The following is a 27,769-nucleotide window of genomic DNA, read 5'->3' as shown; positions in this document are numbered from 1 at the left end:
AGTCCTTTTTCACAATTGGGCTTACAAGCGTCACAATTAACTCACCAAATTTTTTATGCACTCTTAAAAACATGCTATAACATCTAAATAATTATAAAATAATTTACTCGACTCCGAATTTGTGGTCCTGAGACCACTATTCTGACTAGGCCCTAAATCAGGCTGTTACATTTCTCCCCTTAGGGATTTTCGTCCCCGAAAATCTTACCGGCGAATAAGTTCGAGTACTGATCTCTCATAGTCTCCTCGGGTTCCCATGTGGCTTCCATGACTCCATGTCTATGCCACAAAACATTCACGAGTGAAGTACTCTTATTTCTTAACTGTTTGACCTCCCGAGCCAAAATCTTGACCAGCTCTGCGCCATAAGTCATGTCCGGATAAATCTCAACCTCTGTTGGCACAATCACATGCGAAAGGTCCGATCTATAGTGGTGTAGCATGGATACATGAAACACATCCTGAATCTTTTCCAACTCTGGTGGTAAAACCAACGGATAGGCAACTGGTCCTACTCTTTCGATAACCTCATAAGGTTCTATGAAATAAGGACTCAACTTACCTCTTCTACCAAATCTAAGGACTTTCCTCCACGAGGATACTTTCAAAAATACCATATTTTCGACTTGAAACTCAATTTTCGTTCGTTACAAATCCATGTAGGATTTCTGTCTATCCGAGGTGGCTTTCAAGCAGTCACGAATCACTTTAACTTTCTCTTCAGTCTCTTTGATTAAATTGACCCCGTGAATCTGACTCTCTCTGAGCTCAGTCCAAGGCCGTCGACACTTTCGCCCATACAAAGCCTCATAAGGTGCCATTTTCAGACTTGTTTGATAATTTTTGTTGTAGGTGAATTACACCAATGGAAAGTACCTTTCCCAACTACCTTGAAAGTCGAGAACACAACACAGCAACATCTATTCTAAAATTTGAATCAACATTTCTGATTGGCCATCGGTTTGCGGGTGAAATGCCGTGCTAAAACTCAACTTTGTCCCCAATGCCTTTTGTAATGTTTTCCAAAACATCAAGGTAAATCTAAGGTCTCTATCCGAAATAATTGACAAAGGCACTCCATGCAGCCTCACAATCTCAGAAATGTACAAGTCGGCCAATTTCTCGAGAGAGTAATCGGTACACACTTGTATAAAATGTGCCGACTTTGTTAGCCTATCAACAATAACCCAAACAGTATCCTTTTTCTTCGGGGTTATCGCCAAACCTGTCACAAAATCCATAGTAATCCGATCCCACTTCCACTCGGGGACCATGATAGGCTGAAGTAAACCCGAAGGACCTTGGTGTTCGACCTTCACTTGCTGACACGCAAGACACTAGGAAACGAATTCTGAAATGACTTTTTTCATCCCCGACCACTAATACATTTTCTTCAGGTCGTTATACATTTTCACACTACTCGAGTGGATGGACAAACACCCGCTATGTGCCTCATCTAAAATCTTCTGAATCAATTTGTTGTTCTTGGGTACACAAACTCTATCTTTGAACATCAAACACCCATCGACACCAACACGAAACTCGAATTTATTTTCCATCTCACACTGAGCCATTTTAGCTTGCAACTCCTTATCACCTTTCTGAGCTTTGTGGATCTCTTGTAGAAATGTCAGTCAACTCTCAACTCTACTAGAATAGATCCATCATTAGATACAGTCAACTGAGTATTCATGGCTCTCCAGGCAAACAATGATTTTCTACTCAAAGAGTCAGCGACTACATTCGCCTTTCCCGGGTGATAGTCAATTATCAGCTCATAATCCTTTATTAGTTCTAGCCACCTTCGTTGCCATAGATTCAAGTCCTTTTGCATCATTAAATACTTGAGACTTTAGTGATCAGTGAATACTCGGCATTTCTCACCATACAAATGGTGCCTCCAAATCTTTAATGCGAACTTGATGGTAGCCAACTCTAGATCATGTGTAGGGTAATTTTTCTCATGTGGCTTCAGCTGTCTTGAGGCATAGGTGATAACCTTGCCTTCTTGCATTAGCATGCACCCAAACCATTAAAGGAGGTGTCGCTAAAAATCAGAAATTCCTTACTCTACTTTGGCTGTACTAATACTGGGGCTTCAGTCAACAAAACCTTTAATTGTTTGAAACTCTGTTGGCACTTTTCTGTCCATTCGAACTTGACATCTTTTTTCAACAGCCTTGTCATCGAAGTAGCTATCATAGAAAATCCATTTACAAACCACCTATAGTACCCTGCCAAACTCAAAAAGCTTTGGAGCTCTGTCACATTCTTCAGCGGTTTCCATTCAACAATAGCCGAGATTTTGCTTAGGTCAACTCTAATCCTATCACCCGACACAATGTGCCCAAGAAGTCTAACCTCCTTAAGCCAAAATTCACTCTTATTGAACTTGGCATACAATTTCTTGTCTCTCAAGGTCTGTAATACAGTTCTCAAATGCTTCGCATGTTCATTCTCATCACGTGAGTAAATTAGTATGTCGACGATAAAGACCACTACGAACTTATCCAAATACGGCCGAAAAATGTGATTCATCAAATCCATAAATGCCGCTGGGGCATTAGTTATACCAAAGGGCATGATGAGGAACTCATAATGCCCGTATCTTGTCCAAAACGCAGTCTTCGGTACATCTTGCTCTTTCAATCTTAATTGGTAGTACCCTGACCTCAGGTCAATCTTGGAAAATATAGTGGCTCCCTTTAACTGATCAAATAGGTCATTGATCCTAGGCAAAGGATACTTTTTCTTCACTATTACCTTACTGAGCTGTCTACAGTCGATACATAACCTCATAGACCCATATTTCTTTTACACAAAGAGCACTGGAGCACCCCAAGGGGAAAAGCTCGGTCTCGCAAAGCCCTTGTTAGTTAACACTTGTAGTTGAGCTTTCAACTCCTTTAACTCCGCAGGAGCCATCCTATAAGGAGCAATCGGGATGGGTGTCGTACCGGGGACCAACTCGATTCCAAACTCAACTTCCCTCACTGGAGGTAATTTGGGTAATTCTTCCAAAAACATGTCTGTAAACTCACAAACCACTGGTACTAATTCTATCTTCAATTCAGAAACTTGAGTATTAAGTACAAAAGTGAGATAAGCCTCATATCCTTTCCTCAAATATTTCTCAGAAGTTAAAGACGTTAATATCAAGGGTAAATTATCCAACTCATCTGGTCCAACCCGAAGAACATTCCCGTCTTCACATATCAACTTAATAACTTTTCTCCCACAGTCCACTACAACACTATGAGAAGTCAACCAATTCATCCCAAGGATTACATCAAATTCATTAAACGACAATAACATCAAGTTAGCCGAAAACAATGATCCCTAATTGTTAAAGGATAATTTCTACATACTTGGTCCATTAGCACATGTCTTCCTAAATGGGCACTTTTACCACAAACTCAATGGACTCTACTATCATGTTAACACAAGGTATCAATTCCATACAAATATAAGAGTGGGTAGACCCTGGATCAATTAAAGCAAAAACAAATATATCATGGATAGAAAAGGTACCCGTGATCACGACAGGAGACTCTGCTTCTTCACGGACATGAATAGCGTAAGTCTGTGTAGGCGATCTGCCCTCAGACTTCACTACAGTAGCTCTTGGTGCACTTCTGCTAGTAGCCTCCTTCCAGAGTTCTTTTGTGGTCTACCCCACAATGGAGCACTACTTGCCTTTGCCTCAGGACAGTCTCGGATGAAATGTTCTAATGATCCACAATTAAAACAGCTCCTTTCATTCCCCCAGCACTCGTCGAAGTGATGCTTACCACATTGCGAACATTCTGGCCTATTCGGCTGAGCACTACCTACACTCGCGATAGAAGTAGTTTGGGCTCTAGAAGTCATATTCTGCTGGTTCTAGTTTCTATTCAAAAACCCCACTGAAGCATTCAATCGGGTAGAGAATTCCTTAGACTTCTTAGATGAAGACTGATGTGATTTTCCCATCTGTCTTTTTCTTGAATCCTGCGACTCAATAGCTGCCTTTCTCTTCTCTTTAACCAATTCTTCTACCTTGCATGCTCTCTCAACGAGCACCACAAATTCTCTTAGCTCTAAAGTGCCAACAAATACTCGAATATCCTCATTTAGACCATCCTCAAGCCTTTTACACATGGTAGCTTTAGTGGATATGCACTCACGCGCATACTTGTTGAGTTTCACAAATTCACGTTCATACTCCGTCACAGTTTTACTACATTGCTTCAACTTTAGAAATTCCTTCCTTTTCTGGTCTACGAATCTCTCTAGCTAATATACTTCTTTTGAAACTCTTCATGGAAGAATTCCCAAGTTAATCTCTCTCTTGGTACCACAGACACGAGAGTGTTCCACTACTGGTAGGCTGAATCTCTCAAGAGTGATACTGCACACTTTACGCACTCTTTAGGCATGCACAACAGTTGGTATTCTCTAACCAAAACACTGAGTTCTTTAGGTCATCATCTCAGTTAGCCTGAAATTCCTCGGCCTCTTGCTTCCTAATCTTGTCTACCGGAGGCTTTTCTCTCCTAATCAAGTCCGAGCATTGCGGAGCTACTGGGGCATACTGAGGAATCAGAGGAGGTGGGCGAGGTGGAGTGTTCAGATTCACACGAAAGAACTCCGAATACCAAGCATCCATCATTCAGATGTAGGCTTCAATAGCCCCTCCGTCTTGGCCCATAGTCACGGGCTCACTCTCAACTAGCACGGTCCCTTCGGCGGGAGCCGGTGCATTACTCTTCATGTCATCTGCCATGGCTCTATTAGGATCCATTTACTATATAAAATTATAATTTATAATTGTCAAAATCGTCACTCTATCAATATACGGTTATCGCATGTATAGCTAGACCCATACTCTCGCTAGGTTAGTCCTAGAATTGACTAAACCATAGCTCTAGTACCACTAAATGTAACGCCCCATACCCATACCCCACGCTGGAGCGAAATATGAGGCATTACCTAACTCGATTTCATGCACCCAACTATCCACAAGTCACCAACACTCGGTCCAATTTAAAACTTTTTCAATTTTTACTTTAAACTTCTTGTTATAAGCCTACAGGCCCCAAATTGACCATTAAAAACTATTCAGGATCAGCCCGAACCATTAAACCATCTATAGAAAATTTGACATTGAAACAAGGCACACGCCCGTGCAGAAGGGAAACACGCCCGTGTGGCCATTTCAACAAGGTCGTGTTGATGGCCCGTGTGGCTCACACAGTTCGAGCAATACAGGGACACGCCCATGTCCTCAACTCGTGTGGAATAATTCTAAATGCACACCTATAGGGGTTTTCACATGGCCTGGCACACGCACATTTGCTTGGCCCGTGTCCTTCACACGCCCATGACACGCCCATGTCCTAGCCCATGTGTAAAAACATGGACATTCTATTTCTAATGTCAGCATCCTCAAAATGTCACACGGCCAAGGCACACTCCCGTGTGCTAGGCCGTGTCCATCACACCGCTGAGACACACGGCCGTGTCTCTGCCCGTGTGTTTACTATCATGCATACTAACTTGAAATTTTAACTTGCAGGAGACACACAGCCGGACCACATGCCCATAGGGCAGACCGTTTGTCACACACGGCCTAGACACATGCCCGTATGTCTAACTGTGTGGACAGTTTAAGGCTATTTACCAAGCCTCTTTGCCACCCTTACTTACACAACCTGCACATTAGCAACCAAAGCCAATAAAAGGTTATCTCATGCAACCAAATTAGCCACAATAAATAACATTCCATTTGTGCATTCTACTCATCTATGAAGATAACACCTTGTATATAAATCAAAATGAATATTAACCATCATTCGAGGCTTATTACAAAATGAGAGATTTACCCCAAGCCAACACATTTGGCAAAATTGATAATGAAACAAAACACAAGTCTAGTTTCCTATACATGCTATACTCAAAAATATAAATCAAACTACACCGAAATCTTCGATTGATAGTGTGATCGATATCTCTGACCTCCATTGATCCATGAGCTAGATAGAAGGCACAATAAAAAAAATGAAAAGGAGAGGGAGTAAGCATAAAACTTAGTAAGTTGCACATAAATAAATATATGACATAACTTTATCATCCATCAACAAATATCACAATACAAAAGTGGCATACGCCAAACTTACTCATCAATATTTAATACACCTCATATAGCATATATTGAGCTCACGTTTCATACATAACATATCAGTAATTGTACCACTCACAACACGGTTATACTTTTGTTGTTAACTTGAAATCATACATTCACCGTTGAACCATTTGGAACATTATCAGATACTCATTTAGCCTCAGACATGGGTGCAGGTGCCGATGCCATGTCTCACGACCTCTGAATCTTAAACAATCATTGTCGTCAATTTGAAACTCTGAACCTGTATTAGAATCACATTGAGCTCATTTAGCAACCAATTCGTCATCGATTTTCTGTGCTTCACAAATTTGCCGTATTAACATTGGTTCTGCTTTTAATTCCGCTACTAGTACATCATCAGCAGAAATAAACAGATGTACATTCATTACTCGAAGAGAAAATAGAGATTTTCGACTTAGGGCATCAGCTACCACGTTTGCCTTACCTGGATGATAATCAATGATAATTTTGTAATCCTTTAATAATTCAAGCCACCGTCGTTGTCTCAGATTCAATTTTTTCTGAGTCATTAAATATTTTAGGCTTTTGTGATCAGTATAAACATGGCATTTCTCTCCAAACAGGTAATGACGCCAAATTTTAAGAGCAAACACAATCGCAGCTAGCTCGATATCATGAGTTGGATAATTTTTCTCGTTAGGCTTTAGTTGTCTCAAAGCATACGCAACAACTTTACCCTCCTGCATCAACACACAACCCAAACCGTTCAAAGAAGCATCACTGTAGACTACGAACTCTTTACTAGACTCTAGCTGAACTAACACAGGAGCCTCCGTCGAAAGGGTTTTCAGCTGGTCGAAACTTGTTTGACACTTCTCTGACCACTCAAACTTGATATTTTTCCGGAGTAGTTTCGTCAACGGTGTTGCGATCATCGAGAAACCCTTAACGAATCGTCGATAGTACCCAGCGAGTCCCAAAAAGTCTGAACTTCAGAAACATTCCTCGGAGGTTTCCAATCAAGAATGGCTGAAATTTTATTCGGATCAACTCTAATACCTGAAGCAGATACAACATGTCCCAGAAAGCTGACCTCCCTTAACCAGAATTCACATTTACTGAATTTTGCATACAACTGATTATCTCGCAAAATCTAAAGTACAAGCCTCAAGTGTTCGGCGTGTTCAGACTCGTTGTGAGAATAAATCAGAACATCATCTATGAACACTACTACAAATCAATCTAAATACTGTCTGAATACCAGATTCATCAGATCCATGAAAATCGCAGGGGCATTAGTGAGCCCAAACGGCATCACTAAAAACTCATAGTGTCCATATCTCGTTCTGAAAGCAGTCTTAGGAACGTCAGAATCTCTAACTCGCAACTGATAATAGCCAGATCGAAAATCAATCTTTGAAAACACGGAAGCTCCTTTCAACTGGTATAATCAGTCATCTATCGCGGCAACAGATATTTATTCTTTATCGTCACTTTATTGACTGGCGATAATCAATACACATTTGCATAGTTCTGTCTTTCTTTTTCACGAACAGAATTGGAGCACCCCAGGGTGAGAAGCTGGGTCACACAAAACCTCTATCGGTCAACTCTTGCAATTGAGCTTTCAATTCTTTTAGCTCGGTTGGCGCCATACGATACGGAGTGATCGAAATTGGTGTCGTACCCGGATCCAATTCTATGCCGAACTCTACTTCTCTAATAGGTGGCAATCCCGGTAATTCCTCAGGAAACACTTCTAGATACTCACAAACTACAGGCACAATCTCGAGCTTTCGTTCTGATACTTTGCTATCCAGTACATATGCAAGATAAGCTTCATAACCCTTTCTCACATATTTCCAAGCTAACACAGAAGATATCACTGCCGGTAACCCACTCAGATTACTAGACTCAACTCGAATCATTTCACCACTTGAACATCGCAAGTCTATAATCTTTCGCTTGCAATTTACCACAGCGTCATGTTCGGTTAACCAGCCCATTCCGAGAATAATATCGAATTCGTCGAAGGGTAACAGCATCAGATCCGCCGGAAAATAGAAATCTTTAATTATCAATGAACATCTCTTGCATACCTTATCAATTAACACATACCGACCCAAAGGGTTTGACACTCGTATCACCAACTTAGTAGACTCAAAAGGTAAAGTCTTACTGGACGCTAATGTTTCACATACGTAAGAATGAGTCGAACCAGGATCAATTAAAGCAAGCACACTAGTACTATAGAGAGTGAATGTACCAGTGATAACATCAAGGAAGGATGCATCCTCTCGTGCACGGATGGCATAAGCTCTGGCGGGGGCACGAGTCTCAGATCGAATGGCCGTATCAGAAGTCCCTCTCTGATTACCACTCCTGCCTACTGTATTTTTTGGTGGTCTACCTCTAGTTGTTGCACAACTCGATCTCGCACCTTGCACTTTATTTTTCTCATCAGGTTTCGTGCAATCTCGAACATAATGATCCCGCGAACTGCATCTATAACAGGCTCTGTTAATAGACTTACCCCAACATTCACCTACATGACGTCTTCCACACTGTGGATATTCGGGTATTTCTTGCCGATTGTTGCCAACACTAGCAACCAATGTAGCTCGAGAGTCCGTTGATGGTCGCTCCTTAATAGAAATTCCTGCAGTCGTCTTTGATCTATTAGTATCGTCTCTGAACTTCTTTGCAGGCGAGACAAAAGTTTTACCTGCTGATCTTTTACGGAAGTCTCTAGTTTTAGATTCAGCTTTTTTTTTCCCCTTTCCAAGCTCTTCAGCCTTGTAAGCTTATTCAACCAGTGTTACGAATTCTTTTATTTCTAGAATACCCACCAGTAGCTTTAAATCTTCATTCAATCCCTCTTCAAATCTTTTACACATGGCAACTTCATCAGCCACACACTCCCAAGCATATCGACTAGGCCTTACAAACTCACGTTCATATTCGGATACTGTCAAACGGCCTTGTTTAAGCTCCAAAAGTTCTTTGTGCTTTTGATCAATGAATCGTTGACTGATATACTTTTTATGAAACTCTGTCTGAAATAAGTCCCAAGTAACTCGTTCCTTCAGAACAATCGAAATCAAGGTTCTCCACAAATAGTAGGCCAAAATTGTAATAAGGATATGGCACACTTTAGACACTCATCGGTGTGCAAGATAACTCATCAAAAACACGGATGGTATTATCAAGCCAAAACTCAGCCCTTTCAGCGTCATCAGTAGCTGTGGCTCGGAATTCCTCGACCACGCGCTTTCTAATAAAATCAACAGGAGGTTTACTCAGCCTCAAAGGATCAATAGTTACTGGTATTATAGGCACCGGAGGAGGATTATTTAAATTCGAGAATTGTTGAGCAGCCGGGTTTGTTCGGGCATATTGTGCAAGCCGCTCATTCATCATGGTAAAGAAGGCTTGCTTAGCCCTATCATCTTGATTACTCGCAGATGGTTGAGGTTCAACAGGTGCTGTCCCTTGCGCGGGAGCAGGTGCTACACTCTCAACGTCATCCGCTAAGGCTCTATCTGGAGTGGATTCCATTTACTAATCAAAACAACAATTTCAACCGTCAGAAGTCATCACACTATCATATACCAGCATTATGGCATGTATAGCTAGACTCATACGTGCTACGGTAGTCCTAGAATCGACTAAACTGTAGCTCTGATACCAATAAATTGTAACACCCCTAACCCGTATCTGTCGCCAGAAGGGTTACAGAGTATTACTAAAATAATTCATGTGTGAACAGACGAACAAAATATAGTGAATAATCATCTTATCAATCTTTGCAATTAAACAAAACTGAATTCACAAGGTATTAATTTATCATGTATAAACAATTTCACAACCTATACGTACATATGATTTACAACATGCCTTGCACTCATATATGCATCATAAAAAGAGGATCACTATTCATTTGGTGGTTTGCCATTATAGCCGAATGCATATCTAATTTTAAATACACATAGTATTTAGCTCATTCATACAAATAATAAATACATCCCATAGGCCTAACTTCTAAGTAAATTTTTTTAAGTAACCTATTTAATTTAATAATTAGCCACCCATTTAGTAGCGTTTCACTTAATTAAAAGAGTTGTATTATAAAAGCAAACATAGCCACTTTTGAAATATTCAAGTTTAAGACATATTCGCATGGCCATGATTACAAAAAATATATATCTTGGCATGGAAATCCCAAATTTAAAGTCTATACATGCCATAATGTTATTCTTAAGACTAACAAAAAGGGGTACCAAAATATTGTAGGCAGGTGTGATGACTTCGATGATGGTCCCGAGCACACAACGGATCAAAAGAAAATATAAATAAGAGGCAAGTAAACACACCAAATGAGTTTTCAACTCAGTAAGTCGTAAGCAATATAATGCAAACATTTAACTTGATATATCGAAATAGAAACTAGAAAAGTCCACATTACAATTAACGCTTCAAAGTAAAATTTAACTGTAACACCCCTTACCCGTACTCGAGGCCGGGATAAGGTACGAGGCATTACTGGACAAACATACAAACATTAAACTAAAATACGGGCCATAAAATTTCATTCATATTTCAAAATGTTCATTCACTTACACATCGTCCCTTGTTTGAGTCTACGGAGCCCAAAACATACTTTAAAAAGGGTTTGGGACTAAACCGAGAACTTACAAAAATCTTGGAAATTTCATGCTTTAAGGCTCCACACGCCCGTGTACCAAAGTCGTGTTCCATACACGACTGAGACACATGGTCGTGTCTCTGCCTGTGTAGAATATACCTAGGCTATTTTCCAAGCTTTGGTCAACCTTAATCTCTTACACACTTATACATTTATACCAAGATTATCATCTTACCAAATATCTTCAGCTTAATCATCAAGCATTCATATTTAAAGCTAGATCATATCTTTATAAAATACCACAACTCATATGTGCAGAATAACATGTTTGCCTGAAACATTTCAATTCAACTCCATACCCAACAAGCATTACATTGAGACTAGTCATATATATATACATGTCATGAGACATATCATTCTCTTTCTGTTTTCTTATAAACACATCATTTATTTCATTATATCAATATTTCATATACCATAGTTTCTATGTATTCCACATATATTTATTTTCCTCCTCCTCCTCTCCATTCCACATCCTTAATGTATACAGCATTCTTGTAAGTACGATTTCACAATTTAATAATAAATGCTCACATCAAACTGTCCACACGAGTCATAGTCACTTACTTATTTATAATTCGAGCTACAGAGATCCAAATTATGATCTGTAAATTTCCCCTGAAACTAGACTCACATATCTTTCCACCATAAAATTTTCATAATTTTTGGTTTATCCAATTAGCACAGTTTATTCATTAAATTTTCCCCTGTTTCACTTTCTGACAGTTATGACCTCTCTTCACTAAAAATTAATTATCTCACAGTACAGAACTTGGATAATGTTATTGTTGATTTATATTGAAAATATACTCATTAGGGATTTTAAAAATATAAGTTTGAGCCTCTAATTATTTTTCTCCAAATTTTTGTGATTTTCCAAAGTCAGAACAAGGGATCACGTAATCATTCTGAACCAGTCTCAGAAAAACATAAATATCTCAAAATATAGAACTCCTTTGCTTGATATGTTTCTTTTATATGAAAATAGACTCATTAATATTTAATTTGATATCTCATTTAGTCTTTTATTCAATTTATACCATTTTTGGTGATTTTTCAAAGTCACATTACTGCTACTGTCCAAAACAGTTTTATTGCTAATTCACTCTTTCACACTTTCTTTTTATTAACCTCATTTTGACATACATATCACAAATCATTTTCATCACATTTCATACATCACAAGTATAGGCCCATGATCACAAGGTCACCATAAAATCATCCTCACGTATAACTTACTTGATTATAACCTTACCACATCCCGTTCACTTATTGTACACATCATTCACATAACCAAGTTCCTGCATTTATTCATCACAAAACTCACAAAGCAATACATAGAGAGTCTCCCGTTGAACACTTCGGATCAATCCTCGATACTTGGTGGTTTCAGCACATAGCTCCACCCATCATATAGTTCGGCTCTCTTGTACACATGGTGAACACTTAGTACCACCCATGTGACCTAGCCAGTTTATCTCGTAGCTCTCTTGTCTACATGGTGTTCTTCACCTGGAACCACGCATGCGACCTAGCTACATATATCTCGTACCTCTCTTGTCTACATGGTGTACACATAGTATCACCCATGCGACCTAGCTACATCATAATGTCTTGTAGCTCTCTTGTACACATGATGTGCACTCAGCACCATACATGTGACCTAGCTACATACCATCTGTATCATCCAATCTTTCCGAAGGTTCAACCGGGATTTCTCTCTCTTTTCCAACAATTTCACCAATCAAGTAATTATCAACAAGCATATTTCCAATATTATTATAAAATATCATAATACAAGTAAAATTGATGTATTACTTACATATAAACTTACATCTCATTTAATATCAATGCAATAACATTAAATTACACATTGCCTTATTAAAAATCATATGAACTTACAATTTCCCATACTATCCATAATCATAGAAATCACATTTATGTATGATAATTCAATGCACTTCATGTACCATAGACATTTTTAAATCAATTCATAAACTGGGCACCATAAACATTTAATTTAATATAATTCAATTAATTCACTAAATTTAACTTTCAAATATAAATTACAGCATTATTGCTGTATTATTATCACACCAACTTACATACTTTCAACACCTCGGAAATTATAGTAAATATATCAATTTTACATTGAAACATGCATAAATTAATGCTTATTATACATATGAACTTACCTCGATACTAAAACGGCCCTTTTACCAACTTTTCCAATTTTTGATTTTTCTCTCATTCTAGGTTCAAATCTCGTTTTCCAGGATCTAAAACATCATATTTTACTTGTTTAATTAATGTACTATTCAAAACAGTCCTTAACTCAAACTTTTGAAAAATTACAATTTTGCCCCTAAACTTTTGCATATTTACACTTTTGCCCCTAGGCTCGGGAATTAAACTTCATCCCTTATTCTTATGTTTTATGACATGATGATCACTTTTCCCTTCTATGTCAACATCAAATTCTCACTCTAACATATACTTATGACTATTGGGTATTTTTATCGATTAAGCCCTTTTACTCGTTTTCACTCAAAACCGAGTAGCACAAGTTGTCTAACATAATTTAAAACCTCATATTCTATTATAAAACATCAAAATAAACACATTTCACCTATGGGTATCTTTCCAAATATGAACCCTAGCTTAAATTGTTGCTAGAATAAGCTTAATCAAATTACTGGGATTCCAAAAACGTAAAGAACTTGAAAAATGGGGTTAGAATGGACTTACTATTGAGCTTGGAAAGCTTGAAAACCCTAGCCATGGCTTTCCCCATGCTAATTTCAGCCTCCATGAAAAAGATGAGTCAATTTTGGCTTTATTTTCCCTTTTTATTTCTTTTAATTACCAAATGACCAAAATGCCCTTCCTTACTAAACTCTCAAAAATTCCATCCATATCCAATTTTTGTCCATAACTTAGAAATTGGTCAAATTTCTATTTAAGACCTCCTAATTAATATTTCAAAGCAAGTTCATACTAGAAACTTATAGAATGCAAGTTTTGCAACTTATTCAATTTAGTCCCTAACTTCAAATTGAGCACTTTATGCATAGAATTTCTTCACGAAATTTTCACACAATCATGCAATCATATCATAGACCTCAAAATAATCATACAATAATTATTTCTATCTCGGATTTTGTGGTCCCAAAACCTCTGTTCCAACTAGACCCAATTTTGGGCTATTACATTAACTCCTTTTTATCTCACTCTGATTGACATCTACTTATTATAATAATATTCTTTTGCAAAATCAACTATCACAGCCGTACCGATCTATGCCATATATCACTTAGATTATTAATCTAACTACAAGATAAGTCATGCTATTCCATCAAAGTATCATACAACCAAATGCCTTTAATCTTTTCCTCAAAGTATTAAACGATGATGAAATAGATGGATTCATGAATATACGTTTCATATGTCCAATTTCTTATTTCACTCAATAGTTTTAATTCTTCATTCAGTTCCTGCACTCATTGTATCAACAACCGATTTCACACACATAGTGCTCGGTCAAGGAAATTCGCACACATAGTGCCATGCTAACCCGCACACATAGTGCCTTGCTAATCCACACACGTAGTGCCATTCAAATACACACACATAGTGCCATTCAAATCCGCACACATAGTGCCAATGTCATTTCATTATAAACAAATCAATTGACTTAATCCAATATGTATATACGACCACATATCTATCAATCAAGAAAATAAATATATACAAGAGTAGTTCTTTCATGATATGTGCGCACCATTTATGTATAAAATAACAAATCTTATAATTGCTTATGGACTTACCTTGTGTTGGATGAAACGGTTCCAATCGGCTACTCGATACCCTTGTTTTTCCCTTGCTTGATTCTCCTCCTTTGGGTTCTTGAGCTAGAATAAACAAATTGACTAGTTTAATTACCTTGCTAGTTTATTTATATCCCACAATATTAATAGTTTCATATCACAAGAATCACACGACAAAATTTGATTTTCATCCACCTTATGCTTTCATTAAACTTAAGCCATTCGGTTCCCATTGACACATTCAAATATCATATCACGAACATTGTTATTATGACCTTGCCTTTTTTTCCTTTTAACATTTTTTTGAGCTAAATGTACTTACTCCCTTTACTAATTATTCCATACAAATTTAAACTAACCATTCGGCTATTGACCACCTAAGATCCATATACTATAAACAACCCAATCAATACTTCAATAAAACACACACACATATATATACGGCAACCACCCATTGCTAAATACTCACATATATAAATTTAATAATTTCCACTTCATCTTACAACCGTCATTGTTTAAGACATTAAAATCTCAACTAATGTTTATCTAATGTCTCAAGGCCAAATGCATATAAATTTTTAGTATACATATAAAGTTTATACTTTAAATAAATTATTCACATACTAACAGGCCGAATATCATCTTCACTAAACATTTAAACCATAATAACTTAACAATCTTTTCACTTTCGGCATTATCACTACCAAAATAACAATTGCACATCACTTTGTCATTTAACACATAGTTTCACCACATAACCACCTTGACCGAATACTTCTAAAACTAGCAAAAGCTCTACATTTTTTCATACCATCATTTAAGTTCACATATATCTATTTAGCTAGCTCATTCTCACCTTTCTAATATTTCTATCCAAAACATCAAACCACTATCCTCTTAGCATTTATCCATTATAACCGAATGCACATTTTGTCACCAAATTCAAAAAAAATCAACATATGGGTTATAATAAGAGTTTGACTACTAACTAAATTTTCATAAAATTTAATAGAAATAACATAAAATCCTACCTTAATTAACCCTTAAGATGGCCGAATGCCCTTGACATTTTCCTTCTTCTTTCACTTATGTTTTCGGAAATGAGGATGGAAGAGAAACATTGAATTTCCTTGTTTTTATCACCCCAACTTAATATATTATAACTTATTTTATATTATAACATATTTCAAATATATAATCTATTATTATAAAAAGCATATAGTTATTGTATACCAACCCCATTACCGTGCCCTTAATTTAAAAAGGTAAAATAGACATGCAAATCCCCCATTTTAGTAATTCAACAAATTAATCCCTTGGACACTTACCTACCACATTTTCAAAGTTCCCAAACAAGTCTTTGTTAGCTAATTTCACGTCCAAAAGACAAAATTAAAATACCAAATTTTCAAACATATCAATCCACAAAATAAAAACATAGAAAATAAAATATATATTTAAAAATTTTCTGACTCAGTTTTGTGGTTCCGAAACCACTTTCCGATTAGGGTCAAATTAGGACAGTCACATTAGGGGCATTTTGGTAATTTCTCCTTTATTACGGTTTTCACATACCTTGGCCCGTTAACAAATCTCGTGAGCTAAGATGAATGAATACTATGCACCAGGTAGGATGCCAGAGAAGAGGAGGTGGGTCACTAAGACCGCTTAAGTACCAAGGTCTCCCTAGATCCATTCCTAGACATGCATATACCCGTTGCCACACCTTAACCCTATGACTTGTCCACTGTCTCAACAATTTAATTAAGCTTTATGTAGTCATCGTATACTAAGCCCAAAACCCCTACATACATGCATATGGCCCACTAGGCCCAATCTCATTTATATGGCCCATCCGGCCCAATTCACTTTCATATGGCCCATCAGGCCCAATCTCATTTATATGGCCCATCCGACCCAAATCACATTATATTCATGCTCACACACAAATTTTCTACCACATAGCATCACTTATCAAATTTTGCTTATTATGGGCCCAACAACCCATTTAGCCCATTTCGGCCCATTTGGCCTATTCACAACCCAAGTCCATGGAATCGCCCATGGGCCTCAGGAAACCTATCGGTTTCCCCCTTATGAATGTTTGAGCACTCGCAAGACTACCGTAGACAAACTTTCGGCTTTTCGACATTTCAACTTTTGTCGATCTACTTGTGTGTGCAGTGTAAGTACACACCTGGTAAGTAAGCGTACTATGATCTCCTTAGCCCCAAACCTACAATCGATATCACCATTCGATTAATCGCATTTTTAGTACATATCTTTACCAAAAATCGAAACCTCACCTTAACCTTACCTTAAACACCAATCCCTAATAGCTTTTCCTTGATCACGTACTCCCCAGATCTGTATTAATCTTACTTATTAAAACCCAAGTACTAGGGGACTCCCATCCAACATAATTCACCCCCTTATATCACTTAAGACCATTCAGCCAACCTTAGCCAATAAGAGAGAAATACTTACCAAAACCACAAAACACCTAAGGAGCAATTCAGTAGAGAGCTAAAACTGGAGATCCGATGCTAATTCCCTACCAAAGTTGATTAGAAAAAGTGAGGGAAGAAAAACGTAACAGATTCTTAGCAAAATTGATTGGAAGAACAAACACTTACACTAGATTTGACCGAAGTAAAAAGAGCAGTAGTTGCACCAAGGGTATTCGGCGAAAGAGGTGTTTGGCCCTTTGCAATTTTGTATGGAAAAAGAGGGTTATTCGGCTCCAAGAAAAAGAAAGAAAAGTTGGCAATGAAGTAGAGGAAGAATGGAAATCAGCAGAAGGAAGAAAAAAGAGAAACAAAGGGTTTTTGGCTTTTAGGGAAGAGGGTTTCCAGCAACAGGGAGAAGGGAAATTCGGCATTAGCCTGACAAGCTCCCACTCGGCACCTATTTATAGTCCCTATAGCCTAATTCCTCAAGCCCAAGTTCCCAATTCTGCTCCACTTGCTTCTCACTTCTCATCTGCTCATTTTTCTCCCTGATAACCCCTCAATCTTTTCCTCAAATTTCTCTACTGAGCACTCCCTTTGTAGTCCATCTTCACGCCACTTCCAACCTTCTAGAAGGCCTAAAATTAAACTCCTAAAAATACTAAGCTAGGATTGAACCTTAGATCCCTTGCTAGCCACTAACACCACCTCCCTACACCCTAAGTGTCGTCACTTAGCCACTCCTCCATAAGGCTTTTTTATGCCATTTTCCCCTGTAACATCTTGATTTTAGGCTTAGTCAGAACAGTGGTTTCGGGACCACAAATCTGATGAGAATATTTTCATTTTTATTATATTTTTATGGTCTACGATTTCACAAAATGATTACATGAAAATTTCGTTCGAAAATTTCGACGTTTGAGCACTCAATTTAGTAAAAAGGACTAAATTGTAAAAAGTGTAAAAGTTGAGTTTTACATGTTAGAGGTGTCTAATTGTCATGAAATTTTAAATGAGAGGTCCTTAAATGATAATTAAACCATTGTATAACTTGTTGGACAAAAATGGCCTTGTTTGGGTAAAATTTGAAATAATAGTAAAAAGGGTATTTTGGTCATTTAGGGGTAAAATGAATTAAAAGACAAATTTTAAACCCTAAATGTGTCCCTTTCTTTTTGCTACAGCAGAATGTACCAAGAGCAGCCATGGTTAGGGTTTGGAAAAGCTTCCAAGCTTAATAGTAAGTGATTTCGAGCTCTGTTTTTAATGTTCTATGTATTTTTGAAATCCCAATAACATGATCTGCTCATTTCTACCATTATTTTGAGCTAGGATTTATGTTTAAAAATTTACCCATGAATGATATGCATGTATTTTTATGTTTAATGGTAGAATATGAAGCTTGAAATTGTGTTAAAAACTTTTGCTAACCGATTTTACGTGAAAACGAGTAAAATGACATAATCGGTAAAAATACCTAATGTTAATAAGTACATGTTAGAGTGAGAATTTGATGTTACCATAGAAGGGAAAAATGATCAGCATGTCATAAAACATAAGAAAATAGGAAGAAGTTTAATTTCTGAACCTTAGGGCAAAAGTGCAAATATGCAAAATTTTAGGTGTCAAAATGAAAATTTTTAGAAATATGATTTTTAGACCCATATGAATAGTGTGACTAATTCGTAGGGTAAATATGATATTATAGATCAAGGAAATCAAGATTTGGGCTTAAATCGGGAAAATACAAGGTTATGGACTAGAATGGTAAATTGCCATTTCTAGATCTGATGTAAGTTTGTACGCAAATAATTTATCGATTCTTTTTATTTTATTATATTTTGTTATCATATGAAATGTGGCTGCCTATAGAATGATTATTTGTTGTAAATTGCAAATTGAAAAAGAACTATGAATAAATTGTAACATGTTGGAAAGTGAGGAATTTCCCAGTTGAGCCTTCGAAATAGAAACGATACGAATGATCTATTGTGAGGTCACGTGTGTAGTACTAAGAGCAGGCTACTACGTGTACCGGATTATTGGTCGCATGTGTAGTACTAAGTGCAGGCTACTATGCATACCCGATAACTTCGATCAAGTGTGTAGTACTAGGTGCAAGCTACTACGTGTATCAGATGGTTAGGTCACGTGTGTAGTACTAAGTGCAGGCTACTATATGTACCAGATAATTCGTCGCATGAGTAGTACTAAGTGCAGGCTCCTATGCGTACCAGATAGCTTTGCCTACAAGTGTGAAAATATGTGCAGGCAACTGAGTATCAGTTATTATTCCGAAGAGTTCAACGGGAAAATCGATTAAGTAAAAATACATGTGAACATGATTATATGATGAATAAGTGTAGGTATAATTTTAAAAAAAATTGAGCAATATGCTCGATATTTGAGTGAACTTCGATAAGACAAAATGGATTAAGTGAAATTATGCAAGAGTGAATTTTAGTAGTAAAACAGTGTTGGACAGCAACAGTTGTGTGACTTTGAAAATTCACCAAAAATTGTGTAAGTTGAATTAAATTTCAAATAAATAATGGAATTAAATCTTGATGAGCATATTTTCATATAAAAGAAACAGAGGGAGAAAAAGAGTTATATATTATATGATATTATAATTTTTGTGAGAAATTGTCAGAATGAATTCGAGATCCCCTGTTCTGACTTGAAAAAATTGTTAAAACTTGTAGAAAAATAAGTATGGGTTATAATTTATATGGTTAGAATCATTAATGAGTCTAATTTCAGGATAAATAGACATGAACATTATCTAAGTCTTATATTATGAGATAAATAAATTTTAGTGAAGAAAGGTTGAAGTTGTCTAATAGCAAAATAGGGGAGACTTTGAATAATAAACTGTACTTATTGGCTAGACAAAAAATTCTGAAAATTTTATGGTGGAAAGATATACGACCCTAGTTTCTCGAAAAATTTACAGATCTTAATTTTGAGTTTTGTAACTCCAGATATAAATGATTTTGTGACTATGACTCAAGAAAGCAGCTTAACCAGAACATGTGTAAATGTACAATTGGGTTAGTTTTACTATGGAAAGCATATTAGTAAATTGCTTATTATTTTCATGCGAGCTTACTAAGCATAAATCTTACCCCTCCTTTCTATTTCTTTTAGTTTTGTCAGGTTAACTCTGGGTTGGAGATCGTCGGAGACAGCATCACACTATCAAGCCAACACCTTGACAGTATAAACACATATGCTAGAATTATCAAGTGAGTGGCATGTATAGGGACCTAGTTTTTATAACATGTGTTATTATAATTTGACCAAATATATTGGTCTTTAGTGAGCTAATGATTCTAACTTATAAATCTAGCTATTCATGTTATGTCTGATATTGGTGATGTGCATATGCTTGTTTGCCATGCATGGTTGGTAATATGTTATGTGTTGTTGTGAATGATTAAGTCTGTTAACGCCTCGAACCCTGTCCCGACGTTGGATATAGGTGAGGGGTGTTACATCCCCTGTCTTTATTTAAAAGCCCAACTACTTACCAATAAGGTCCTTTTAACTATTAACACATAATTTTGTTTTCCCCTAAGTTCGAACTTAAACCTTAGCCAAGATCTACTATTACCTAATTAACCGAAAATACCCAGCACATTTTTATCAAAATCGAAAAAAAGAAAATTCAAGATTTTGGGATTTTCGGGGCGCTACATGTATGGCATAGGTTCTTGGAGGCGCTCTTCCCTCGGACCTCACTGCAACATCTCTTGGTACACCTCTACTGCTAGCCCCACTTCTAGGGTTCTTATGTGGTCACCCCTTGAAGGAGACTATTTACCCTCACATCTTGCTTTTTCTCTTTATCTTCTAATTCGAGATAGTTTCAAATAAAGTGGTCTAGTGATCCACACTTAAAGCAACCCCTCTTATTCACTCGGCACTCGCCAAAATGACGCCTACCACATTGCGAACATTTTGGCCGATTTGACCGAGCATTACCGACAATCGCGATAGAAGGGGTCTGGGCTTTAGAAGCCGTATTCTACTTGTTCTTGCTCTTATTTGAGAATCCCGTTGATGCATTCGATCTGGTAGGAAACTCTCTCAATCTCTTAGATGAGGTCTACTGTGATTTCCCCATCTGTCTTTTTCTTGAGTCTTGGGACTCCATATAAGCTCTTCTCTTCTCTTTGGCCAACTCCTCTACCTTACATGCTCTCTCCACGATCACCACGAATTCCCTCAATTCTATGATGTGAACTAAAATACAGATATCTTCGTTCAAACCATCTTCAAACCTCTTGCACATAATGGCTTCTGTAGATACGCAATCTCGCGTATACTTGCTGAGTCTCACAAACTCATGCTCGTATTCAGTCACCATCCTACAGCCTTGCTTAAGCTCTAAAAACTCTTTCCTTTTCTGGTCTATAAACCTCTGTCTAATATACTTCTCCTGGAACTCTTCCTGGAAAAATTCCGAAGTTACTCGCTCTCTCGGTACGACTGGCATGAGAGTGTTCCACCACTAGTAGGCCGAATCTCGTAGAAGTGACACTGTGCACTTTACACACTCCTCAGGTGTGCACGATAGCTCATCAAATACTTTAATGGTATTTTCCAACCAAAACTCTGCGCTCTCCGAGTCATCATCAACATTAGCCCAGAATTCTTCGGCCCCTTGTTTTCGTATCTTATCTACCAGGGATTTCTCTCTCTTAACCAAATCCATTCCTTGCGGAGCTACAGGGGCATACTGAGGAATCGGAGGAGGTGGGGGAGGTGGAGTATTCGGATTCACCCGAATAAACTCCGAGTACCAAGTATCCATCATATGGAGGTAAGCTTCTCTAGCTCCTCCGCCCTGACTCATCATCATGGGCTCGCTATCTACTTGTGCGGTCCCTTCAGTGGGAGCATTCCTCTCTACATCATCCGCCATAACTACGTCAAGATCCATTTACTATATGAATAAAACACAATTTATCTCCTCAGGCTATTAATATACTGTTATGGCATGTATAGCTACACTCGTAGTCACGCAAGGTTAGTCCTAGAACCAACTAAACCATGCTCTGATACCACTAAATAAAAAACCTCTTACTTGAGCCCGAGGCCGGGATTGGGCTCGAGGCATTACCATACTTAACCTCATTGATATAATCATTTCAGAGTCACCAAGACTTGATCAAATTTAAAACTTTTCTGACCTTGTTTAAAACTCTTTAATGTAGGCCTATGAGGCCTCAAACTCTCGTTGAAAACCATTCGAGACCAATTCAGGTCCTTAAACTGACTTAATAAGAATGAACCTTAAAACAGGGCACACGTCCATGTGGAAGGGTAGCACGCCCGTGTGTTCATTATAACATGGCCGTGCTGATGGCCAGTGTGTAGGACACACTCGTGTCCCACGCCCGTGTGAATTAAATTCTAGATTCGAACCTACAGGGGTTTTCACATGGCCTGACACACACCCATGTCCATGGCCCATGTCCCTCACACAGCCATGACATGCCCGTGTCTTAGCCCGTGTCTAAAAACCTATACATTCTATTTCTAATGTCAGCGATTCTTAAGGGTCACACAGCCAAGGCACACGCCCTTGTGCTAGGTCGTGTCCTTCACACGGCTGAAACACACGGCTGTGTCTCTACCCGTGTGTTTACTATCATGCATAATGACTTGCAAATTTTATGTGCAGAGGACACACGGCCGGATTGCACGCCTTTGGGGCCTACCATGTGGGCAAAAATAAGGCTATCTACCAAGCCTCTTTGCCACACTTACTCATATAACCTACACAAACCAATCAACACAAATACAAGAATGATCCACATAACTAAAATAGCCACAATAGACAACATTTCTCATACGCAATACACTCATCCATGAAAATAACATCTTTGATGTATATATAACAAAATGAATATTAGCCCTCATTCAAGGCTTTATACCAAATAAAGGGTTTTAGTCCAAGCCAACACATTTGGCCAATCTTCAATAACACAAAACATTAAAATCTAAGCCCTATACATGCCATACTCAAAGAAAGTAATCTAACTGTATTGAGTGCTTGGGCTGATAGTGTGATCATTCGCTCCGACATCCGTTGGTCCTCGAGCTATTTAGGCGGCACTATAAGAAAATGGAAAGGAAATGGGGTGAGCATAAAGCTTAGTAAGTTACATGAAAATAAACATTAACTAATTATCATAGAACAATATGCTCATAACCTTTCCTAGCTTGTTCATGAATATCATAAATGGATATAAGCACAACTTACTCATCACCGTCTAATACAATTCATATGGCATATATTGAACCCACTTCTCATACATTTCAAATAGGTACCTGTACCACTCACCACATGGTCATAACTTTTCTCATTTCAATATAAATCATAAATCTTTCGATGAACCATTTGGAATATTACCAGATACTTAATATTCCCGAACATGGGATCAAATGCTGATCCCATATCCTAGACATGGTCTTACACTGGCTAGCACATTAAAGTCGATGTCGTGTCCCAAACAAGCCTTACACTGACTTTCACATATCATGGTCGATGCCATGTCCCAGACATGTCTTACACTGGCTCTCATTTATCGGTGTCGATGTCATATCCCATACAGGTCTTACACTGACACCCAACTAGCTAACGCCATGTCCTGGACAGGTCTTACATTAGCTTGTATATCCCAAGGCTGATGAATGTCCCAAACATGTCTTACACTGGGACTCATGTTGTGGCCGATGCATGTCCCAGACATGTCTTACACTGGCACTTATGTTGTGGTCGATGCATGTCTCAAACATGTCTTACACTGTCTCACATACCACCCAATGTCATAGCATGAATATCCAAGTCTATTTCAAATGTTCAATCGAAATTCCTTACAATACTAATTTCTCAACATGCATTCACAGAATTCAAAATTATAACAATTCATGCAATATTGATTGAGTCATACATTATAACAACATATTTGCCTTATTAACATACAACTTACCGCAGTATGCAATAGTAGGCTGCTAGTTTAATTACTTTACTAGTTTGGTTTTCCCCCGGTCTAGGTCTGGATTCCAACTTTCATGGTCTAAAATGATAAAATTTCACTCATTTAGCCACCATGTTAATAAAACATCAACAATACATAATTTGAAAAAATTGATCATTTTGCCCTCAGACTTTCACAAAATTATAATTTTTCCTTTGGGCTCGTAAATCAATTTTTTTTTCAAATTTTCACGTTAACCAAGCCTAGCCGAACCTATTTCATACTTATGGCAACTCACAAATTCAAACATTTCACCCATTTATCCTCTATTTTTCTACTTTACCAAATAGTCCATTTTAGGCGTTTTTCATGAACACCAATTCACAAAAGCTGTTTATCTAACAACTAGGGTTCATTTTCTTCCATAAAAACTCAGTAAATATGACAACTCCTTTCATGGTAAATCCCTAGACTATCAACCATTTTGCATAATAGTCCCCTCAATAGCTAGATCAATCTTTAGGGGTTCTAAAAACACAAAAATTATCAAGTAAGGCTATCTAAATCACTTACCTTCAAAGATGGAGAGTGGCTACAAATTTTAAGATTCCAAAACTCTCAATTTGCTAGTTTTTTAGCGGAGAAGAAAATGAGAAGAAGATGATATATTTTTCTCTTTCCTTTATTTTTATTTTTATTCCTTTAAGTCACCAAACACACCTAATATTTGACTTTTGACCTCTCTTGTCCTCCTATGTCCGGCCACTCTCCTAAAAAGGGTCTATTTGCCCTTTAAGGACTCCCAATTAAGGTGCCTTGGCAATTTAATACCTTTAGCTATCAAAATAGGACTTTTGCACTTTATGCGATTTAGTCCTTTTTCACAATTAAGCATGAAATCGATAAAATGAATTCACCAAAATTTTCATACTCTCATATAATTATACCACAACACATAAAATAATATCAAAAATAATTTCTTCGACCTCGGGCTAGTGGTCCCAAAACCACTGTTTCGACTAAGCCCAAAATCAGGCTATACATAATGGTTATTTCATCGAGCATAAAACACCTATACACGCCATTATAAGCATGACTTAGAAACATCAAAATCTAACGATATAGTTGATGGATAGTGTGATAGGTCTCCGACATGCTTCCAACCTGAACGAGCTTCCAATTCACTATAAGGCATGGAAAATAATACAAAGTAAGCATACAATGCTTAGTAAGTTCGTATATCATAAAACTTAACTTACCATGTCTTACCATAACTTTAAAATTTAGCATGGCATAATCCAACCAATAGCTTGGCCAAAGCCTAAGCATCAACACAAACATGTTAGCATTCTTGAACATAAATAATAGGGAATTTAACATGGATGGCCATTAAACTTAAACACGAATCAATTGGATTTGTCATTCATCTCAATATAACATAATTTCCATCTATCACCATTTCAATGAATTTCATATATACATACCTTATTTCATATTGAACTCTTACCATTTCCTTTCAAACTCATGCTTTCTAGACCAATTAGAATACTATTGGATACACGGGATAGCTCACACAAAGTGTGCTAAACATATAATTGTAGTCTATCCTTTCCTTTACATATATGCTCACACAAGCCATGAAAAGAATATGCTCACACGAGCTGGGAAAATGGGCCTATTCACATGAGCTGTGGGTTGCAATGTAGCTACATGGTGCTGCTCCATAAGCTGTCAAGTATTCGCAACATATGTCCAAACTCAGCCATCTGTAGGACATTTAAGACTATCATCCGAAACTTGTAAACCGTAATGACATGTCATTCGTTTCCTACGAATTCCTAAGGTTCAAATGAGGCTCTATAGTTGACGTAACATCGTTGGTATGAAACAATTATTTACATGGTAGTCCACAACACATATATATTTCAATAATAAGTATATAAACATTATGTAATTAGATGAACTTACCTCAACGATAAAACGTAGATACGGAGTTCATTATTCAAAAACTTTATCTTTGCCCCGATCCAAGGCCGTACAAGGTTTATATTGGTCTAAATGAATAAATTCAATTCATTTAATAACCGTCCTATTCAATTTAATCCAAATTCATATTTTTACAAAATTACACTTCTTCCTCTATAATTTTGATTTTATTATAAATTAGTCTTTAAGCTCATAAAAATGAAATTCATGCAAATTCATCCCTAACCCAAGCTAGTCGAATTTCATATAGGTCCCTAGCAACTCATACATTTCGTTATTTCACAATTTCACCATGAAAATATATCCTATTTTTCAATTTAATCCCTAATTGACATTTTTAACAATATTCACTTTACAAAAGTTGTTTACCTAACCACAAATATTCAGTTTCTTCCATCAAATATAAAAAACCTCAAATATTCATTCATAGCAAAAACCTAACCCTTTAACAATTTTTCAAATTAGCCCCTAGGCTAGCTAGATTAAGCTACAACGACTCCGAAAACAAAGAAATCATTAAAAACGAGACAAAATTCACTTACATGCAAAAGAAGACTTGACCGAATGCTTAAGAACCCTAAAGTGGTGTATTTCCTCTTTTCAATTTTGGCAAGAAGATGAATGAAGAAAAAAAATTGGCTTGTTTTACTTAATTTGATTTTATTTATAACCTTTCTTATAAACCTTAAAGCCCATCCATTTAATGCCCATCTTTGTCCACTCAAATAAAAAAATGGTCTAATTACCATCCAAGTGTTGAAACAATTATGTTTTATAGTTATTTACTGCCTTTAGCCTATAGAACTCTAATTTTGCACCTTTTCCAATTTAGTCATTTTTATCAAATTAAGCATGCAAACAGCAAAATTTCTTAACGAAATTTTTTATAACACTACTAACATGATATAAATGTTAAAATAATAAAAAAATAAATATTTTTACATCAAATTTATGGTCTCAAATTTTTGATTTCATTAAAAATGGGTTGTTACAATTCTCCCCACTAAAGGAATTTTCGTCCCTGAAAATCTTACCAGAAAAGAAGTTCGGATATTATTTTCTCGTAGCTTTTTTCGATTCCCAAGTGGTCTCCTATAAACCATGTCATTTCTAAAGAAATTTCACTAGAGCTATGTTTTTATTTATTAATTCTTTAACCACTTGGGCTAAGATTCAAATTGGTTCTTCGCTCTATGACATATCGGCTGAATCTCAACATACATTGGTGAGATAACATGCGAGGGGTCTAATCGATACCATCGTAACATAGATAGGTGGAACACATTATGAATCTTTTCTAACTCTGATTGTAGTGCTAAACAATACACTACTGGCCTAATTTTTTCAATAATCTTGTATGGCCCGATAAATCGCAGACTTAAGTTTCCTTTACATTCGAAATGTAGAACTTTCTTCCAAGGCGATACTTTCAAGAACACTTTATCGCCAACTTGAAATTCAATGTCTTTACGTTTTAAATCCATATACGGTTTCTGTCTAACTGAAGCAACTTTCAAACTATCGCAGATTACTTTCACTTTTTCTTCAGTCTCTAGAATCAAATCAACCATGTGAACCTTTTTCTCATAGAGCTTAGTCCAATACAATGGAGTTCAACATTTACGACCATAAAAATCTTCCTACGGTACCATTCTTATGCTTGACTGATAACTATTATTATA

Source organism: Gossypium hirsutum, chromosome A13 (genome assembly GCF_007990345.1).
Source record: "Gossypium hirsutum isolate 1008001.06 chromosome A13, Gossypium_hirsutum_v2.1, whole genome shotgun sequence".
Classification (NCBI taxonomy): domain Eukaryota; kingdom Viridiplantae; phylum Streptophyta; class Magnoliopsida; order Malvales; family Malvaceae; genus Gossypium; species Gossypium hirsutum.
This window is presented reverse-complemented; position numbering follows the sequence as displayed.